The following is an 8,395-nucleotide window of genomic DNA, read 5'->3' on the forward strand; positions in this document are numbered from 1 at the left end:
ATCGATAGCTAATTCTTCTTCACCCAAATTCTCAGTCCATGATTCAACCTTCTCCTTGTCTATCGTAACCGGCTTCTGGTGAGCTTTCTTGCGCCTCGCCATGGAGATGCTAGAGAGAACCTGCACGCCTCTCGTTAGGCTTCTTTTAATTTATATTTCATATGTAAAAAAATGTCAAAAATTAATAAAAGTATTACAAATGATTTTCCATTTTTAAGTCTCAAAATTTCATATTTTTAAGTATACTAGGAGTAAGTAACGTGCAATGTACGTTTGGTTAATTTTATTTAGACTATGTATTAATTAATTTTTATGATTGTTATATAAATTTTAAATAAATAAACAATAATATGTAAGAAAAATTAAACTAAAACATTGTTGTTGACGTTGTTTTTCGTCAACTTAAGAAAGAAGAGCAATTAAACAAAAATATACCAGAGGAAGTGAATAAAAAGAATAAAAACAAGATCTTTTTACGTGGTTCAGTAGCTAAAATCTGCCTAGTCCACGAGTCTATATTATTAGCTATTTGAAGTTTTCTGGAAACTTTCAGAGAATAATTGCCCAGAGTTTTCTCTCCAAAATCTCAATATTTCGATCCTCTACAAATGAAGTTTACATCTCTATTTATAGAGAGGGTTTCAAGATTGATTCACACATATTTCGGGAAGATATTTTGTAAATCAAATAATATAATGCCAATAAATGCATTATTTACTACGCACACGGTAACATCCCATAAAATGTGAGATTGAGTAACAAATTACATCAGATCCATTAAACATAGGGAATTTATAATAATAAATACATTCACATAGAATCGACAAGCTTAAACACCAGATCAGTGCGTCTTCGAGACCATTTGCCTATTACAAGCTTGTCATCTTGCTTCGCCTATGTTCCCACCAAGTAATCATTGACAAAGCTTTCACCTTCGAGCTCGAAGTATCTTGTCTGAAAGCAAGAGATGCATCAAGAAGTTTATACAAGTGTTGAACCTTGCTAACGCGAGTTGCGAGCCTATTTGATAAGCTCGGAGCATCTTCGAGGCTATGTACTGCTCGAGCTTACGAGGTCGTCATTTACAGCATACTGTCTGATTGGAAGATCACGTGATGATTGTGCTTATTTCGAGCTCACGCCTTACGAACCTGAATTTCGAGATCAAGATTTCCATCCTCGAAATTTGGTTGTAACAATTGTCTATGATTTTTTTAAATACAATAATACTATGATAACATATTAGATCACAGGCTACAATATTCAAGGTATAAACAATCATGATATTATTCAAATCACACTTCAACGATTAGAGAAGAATCTTGTTTATTAGGCTTGTTTACACAATTATACTATTTGTACACACGCCACACTTATATATAATGTATTTATAATGTTTGTTGTTATTTAATATGAATATATAATAATATAAGTTATATTTAGTAAGGGAAAATACCATTTTGGCCTCTGTGTTTTGCTCAAATACTCAATCGACCCTTATGTTTTGTTAAATGACAATGCAGACCATCTATTTTGTAAAATGGATCAAAATAGTACCTTGAGCCCAATTTTGGTCAAACATTTTTCAATATGACCAAAATACCCTAAAGTTTTTTAATTAATTAATTAAAAGTAAATTTTATAATAAAAAACAAATTAAAATTGTTAAATAAAATAATTAAAATATATTAAAAACCAAAACCAAAACAATCCCAATCAAAATTAAACCCAACTCTTTCTCTCTTCCGGTAGGCTAAATTTTTTATCTAACCCAACTCTAAATCTCCAATCTTCTACCCCTTCTTCTTCTATTGGCTAGGTGACAAACTCACAGGCATAGGCAGAAAGATGGATGTGCGACGGGCTCACGGGGGGAGGGCTGGATTGGGCTTGGTTGCGAGGGGTCAAGGGTCGAGGGTTTTGCGATGAGGGTCTTCAATGGAGTTGCTTCAGATCTTTCTCTTTTTTATTTCCTTCTTCCTTGTCGGCTTCAATGGTTAGAGCCTGATAACCCCCTTCTTCATGAGGTTAGGATTTCTTGGACAGATCTGCAACGAGGGTGGGTTCTGTGTGTTTGATGAGCATCGTCGCCATTCGTGTAGGCCTCCAGAGATGAAGACGTCGTAGTTCATGTAGGAAGCCAGAGACGAAGAGGTTGAATCAAGGTCAACGCTAGGATTTAGGTGCATCCAGAATCTAAGCAAAGGAGGGATGTGGCTGGCGAGAGACTTTTTCCTCGAGAACCTAGGCGCAAGCAATAAGATTTGAGAACTAGTTTGGATTTTTTTCTATATGGATTTTTTGTTGGCTTGAAACACAACAGTATAGGTTTTGGAGCTTCTTCTCCATCTCTGGTAGCTTAGGTTATGGAATAGTGGGTCGGGAGGATTTTAAAATCTCCATTTGGTTCCTTCAAGATCGAAAATGATGATAGGTTCATGAATCAATAGTTTTTGTCATTGTTAGAGTGATGTAATTTTGGCTTTTTCTTTGGATATAGTTAAGAACTAAGAATTGATACTAATTTTTTTTTTTAATCTGTTGATGTTGTGTGTGTTATGATTTGGGATTCGAATTAATTTGTTGATGTTTTGTTCAAACATATTTGTTGGTTCGGTGAGATTGTTGTGTTATTTTAATTAAAAAAAATTATTTTGAATTATGTAGTTAATTTTAATTTATTTTAAAATAAATTAATGTAATTTTTATGTCAAAATATATTTTAATTATTTAATTAATTCATTAATTAAAAAATTGAGGGTATTTTTCGTCATATTGAAAAAATATTTGACCAAAATTGGGCTCGGGGTACTATTTTGATCCATTTTGCAAAACTGAGGGTCTGAATTATCATTTAACAAAACATAGGGGCTGATCGAGTATTCGTGTAAAACACATGGGCCAAACTGGTATTTTTAATAAATATTAATATTAATATTATGCATTATATATTATTATAATAATGAAATTTTATTACATTTTAATTTATATTGATATAATTATTAAATATTTATAATCTTGTATTAAATATTATTATAATAATTATATTTTATAATATTAAAATTTATATTGATATAATTACTATATATTTATTCTACCAAAATTTTATAAAAATTAGAATTATGTATTATATATTATTACAATAATAATAATTTATAATATTTAAATTTATTTTAATATAATTATTAAATATCTAGTCTTGTATTAAATATTATAATAATAATAATATTATTTTATAATATTTGAATTTATATTAATATAATTTCTAAATATTTATTCTATCATTATTTTTTATTTGGTCTTAAAGGTAGATTCAGTTAAATATTTGTAATATTTCGTTAAAGTTAACAAAAAAAAAACCGTTAAAAATAAAAAAATTTGTTAAATACACACTCTTTATAAAGAAGATAGAAATCTATATTTTTTTAAATGAATACGTAGTAGTAAAGAAATTTGCACACAATATTTTAAAATATTCTTCAATATACATTTCAATAAAATTAAATTGATTTTAAGTTTAAACTAATTAACAACAACTCCAATCATAAAAGCCATTTTGGAGTTGAACCAATACAAAAATGGTAGAATTTTAGCACTAGTATATATACTAAAAAAAAAAATCTCATTCCAATTACAATACTAAAAAATATAAAAAAAATATATTTTCTAATAATTATAATATTTTTATTTATATTAATTTCTTAATTCATATTATTATAATATATATATTTATGAAATTTTATTATTATCATATCTAAAAGTAAAAGAAAATTAATATTTTGCTGTGATCTACAGTGCCATAGCAAAATTGTTGTGCTATTGTAGATCACAACATATATAGGGCCCATTTGACCATTCCATTAGGTTGTATATAGTGAAATATTAACACCAAATTAGTGTTTTGCAGTTCTATTGGAGAAGCATTTAGAGCAACTCCAACCATAAAAGTTATTTTGGTACAGAACAAACACAAAAATGGTAGAATTGTATCATTATATGTTTTGGGTAAATACCATTTTGGACCATATGTTGTGCAAAAGTTACCGATCAAAACCTTCTATTTTGTTAAATAATAATCCAGACCCTATATTTTGTAAAATAGAACAAAAAAGTACCCTGAACACGAATTTGGTCAAATATTTTTTAAATATGACTAAAATGCCCCTACTTGTATAAATTAATTAATAAAATATATATTTAAATAATAAAATAGTTAAAAAAATACGAAAGTATAAAAAAAAATCAAAATTAAAACTTGTAACCATGCTTAATAAAAACAAAACATAAAATTAAATCGAAACTATATTAAAATCTAATAAAAAAACAAAAATTTAAACTTTAAACTTTCTCTCTCATAATATCCAGCAAGACCATAAATGCATCTCAACAAGACCCAAAACCTAGAAATCCATCTTAACATGACCCCGAACCCAAAATTGCATCCCAACATGACCCCGAACACAAAAGTGTCTCAAATTAAACAATAAGGTGAACCCATAAATTCATCCCAATCCATAGCAAATTGGTCAAATAATTTTAGAAATATTTAAGCAAAGACAAGGTACTTTTTTGTTGGAAGAACCCCTTCAACTGAAGGGGCAAAGAACTTCATTGAAATCCAGGCCCCAAGGCCAATGGAAACAACACCAGTGTCTATCAAAACAAAATACTATAACAATACACCAAAACAAAAAATGAAGCCCCTCAATGAAGTAGAATCCAGAGCAAGCATGGTGGAAACAAAAGAGTCAATGTTCATTTTGTTTTGGGAACTAGATCAGGAAACTCCTTAATGATTTTGCAGAACTTAATATGGCATCGTCCGAGCAAGCAGTGACTATCAAATGGCGGGGATGGTGGCTGGGACTCGCTGGTCTAGGCAGCTGCGCTGCGGTGGGTTTGGGCAATCGTTGGTCTGGGCAACTGCTCGATGGTGGGTTTGGGCGATTGCTTCTGTGGGCGGTTGGGCTGGTGGACGGAGATTGGAGCTAACACTATCTTACCCTGAATACATGGAGGGGCGGCTAGGGCTTACAGGAAGAGAAGAGAGAGGAAGAAAGAGAGAGGGAGGAGAGAGGAGAGAGAGAGAGGGGATAGTTTTAATTATGATTTTGTTTTGAGTTTTATTTTATTTTTTAATTAGTTTATATTTTAAAATCAATTTAATTTAATTCTTTTATTCATATTTTATAAATTTTTAACTTAATAACATTATATTAATATTATTAAGTTACATTTATAAGATATGGGGGTATTTTAGTCATATTCAAAATATATTTGACCAAAATCGTGTCCAATGTACTATTTTGTAAAATATAGAGTCTGAATTGTCATTTTAACAAAACAGAGGGTTCGATCGGTAACTTTTGCACAAAACATGGTCCAAAATTATATTTACCCTATTCCTTTCTCATTCCAACTACAACACTAAAAATTATACAAAAACATATACTTTCTAATAAAATATAATATTTTTATTATAATATTAATTTCTTAATTCATATATTTATATATAACAGGTGTGTATTAACGATTCTTGGTTTAACAGTTTTTATTTTTAAAAAATTAAAAATTATCATATTATTTATTTTTTTAACTATAAAAAATGTTTTGGTTTAATTTTTTTAATATGTTTATGTTATTATTTTATAATATAGAGTTTATACTTTTCTTGATCCTGTGTTTTGACAAATTACTTTTTGGACTCTTTGTTTTGTGAAATGGTTCAAATGGACCACTAAACCTGATTTTGATAAAAAAAAAATTGAATATAACAACACAGTTGTTAGACAGAATGACCGTATTTTTTATTATGAGTTGTTAGTTTGGTGAATTATTTGTAATTTTAGTTAAAAAAAAAAAATTGAACAAAATCGGATTTAAGGATTTATTTGAACTATTTTACAAAACACAGGGTTCAAACATGTAATGAGACAAAACACAACTTACAAAAAAAATATAATCCCTATAAATATATAACATTGTTTACATATTTAAAATTTATATGATAATTAAAAAACATAATAAAAATAAAATAATACAATTTTTAAATAAAACTAAGCTATGTGCACTTTACTTTTATCTAGTAATTATAATATGTACATATATTTATGAAATTTTATTATTATCATGTCAGAAAAGAAGAACAGTGTTTTACCGAAATATATAGTGCCACAGCAAATTTGTTGTGCTACTATAGACCACAGTATATGTAGTGCCCATTTTGATATTCCAATGGTTGTACATACTGCAATATTAGCACCAAATTGGTGTTTTACAATTTTAGTTGGGGTGTTTGTTTTGAGTAGTTGAGTTGTTTTGGAAATTATAGATAAGCTTAGTATGGAGGAAATATTAAACTCTAATATACAAAATGATTCACTTTACCCTTAAAATACATGTGGGATCACACAAATTATTAATTTTACTCCTTTAAAATTTGAACAAAACATGAGAAGAGTTTTAAATTTTTATTCTCACATTTACTTTACCACATACCAAACACCTCTAAGTCTCTTTTTAAAAAAATGAAACTTGGTGCTTTCCCTTCTTTTTTTATCACATTATGTTTTACAAGTAAAATTGTTTACCATATATGATTGACTAGTTTATTATGATTTTTCTCAAATTATACTCGATGTATCAAAAAAAAAAAAAAAAAGCCCTTGTATATCTCTAGATGAGAAAAGGTGGGGATCTTGGCTTTGCAACCTAAGGTCAGGATTCTAAACTCCATTTATTTATTATATATATATATATATTATGTATTTTCTTTTTTGTGAACTTCGTTATTGTATGTAATTTTTGTGGGTTTTGTACCATTTGCCTTCTTCCCATTTGAGTTTGTGTTCCATACTTAAACATGTATAATTAATTCTCTGTACTTGAGCTTGAAATGATGAATAATAATATTGTAATACATATACTTGTAAAGATGCTTAATGAAACTTTCTTTTTCATTTTTTTATTTAATGTATGACACGTGGATATAATTTAATTATTTACATTTTAAAAAGAAGGTAAAATAATATAGGAAAAGTATCTATATATATATAAATGAGAGCTTCAGGAATATTATGTGACACTCTAAAATATCTTCAAACCACTCTTTCTATTTTCTCATTTATTCTAATTTTTTTATTCATTTTCTATTTTCTAAAATATCTTAACAATTGAAAATATCAATATATATACATATTAAGTTAATTAAAAGTTTATTTAGTTAAATATCTTAACTACTGTTGACGTCGTTTTTCGTCAAACAGTGAAAGAAGAGCACATAAACAATAACTGATGATGGTCAATTGAAATAAAACAATACAAACACACGATTTTTACGTGGTTCAACAGTTAAATCTGCCTAGTCCACGAGTCTCTGTTATTAAACTCAAGATTATATCCGGGAATTCTTCAGGAATGAATTATCCAGAGTTTTCTCTCAAGGTTCAGAATTTCGGTCCCTTACAATGGTGCATAGCCTCTCTATTTATAGAGAAGGCTGTAGAATACTATCCCACATATTTTGGGTAGTTACTCTTTTTGTATAAATAAAATAAATGACTTTAAATGCCTATGATCAGATATAAAAGGAAACGTCCCCTGAAGACCAGGAGACGTATAACTGACCAAATAATATCCCACGATTCTAGGGGATTTACAATAATAAATGAGGATTACATTTCGTATAGACAACACTTATGGATATTCAAGGTGGTTATCAGGTGTCTCCAGGGCTTTAGCTTCCCAGGTTTCCCGTCATCTTTCGAGCTAGAGACATCTCCCGAGGTCACATGGCTCTCGAGATCGTATGTGCGTCGAGCTCGGGACCTCTGATCTGGGGTCATCCCTGAAGATGGATGCGTCTCCGGAGCTACCTTTTCGAGATCATGAACACTCCGAGGTCACCATATTCGAGGTCGTCTGTGTCCTATAGGCTCGATATTTAATCCTGGAACATATTTCCAACCTTATGAGTCCACTTGTTTGCGAATCCAACTTTCGAGGTCATATCTAACATAGCTCGAAATCTGGGTGTAACATCTTGCCCCCTCAAAAGTAGTTGTTCGAATCCTAAGAGAAGGAAACTTTTGAACAACTTTCTTTGAGAACTGTACCGTCACACTTTTGAAAATGGACACGCGTCAGCTGGGTATTGCTCATTCTTGGTACTTGAGTACTTTGGAAACATGCCCACGATCATCCGTCTGCCACCTTTTCGGCGCCATCTTGTCATTGATTCCCATCCGTCCGATCTAGCAAGGATTTCATTCAACGCCCTGGATTAATCCCCCTTTTTCCATCTATATATACGAGACCCCACTCTTCATCTTCATTTTTACCTTCGTTCACCAAAAGCAAGAAAATAAGAAAAACGAAACCAGAGACCTCTTTTATA

This window comes from Humulus lupulus, chromosome 8, assembly GCF_963169125.1.
Source record: "Humulus lupulus chromosome 8, drHumLupu1.1, whole genome shotgun sequence".
Classification (NCBI taxonomy): Eukaryota; Viridiplantae; Streptophyta; class Magnoliopsida; order Rosales; family Cannabaceae; genus Humulus; species Humulus lupulus.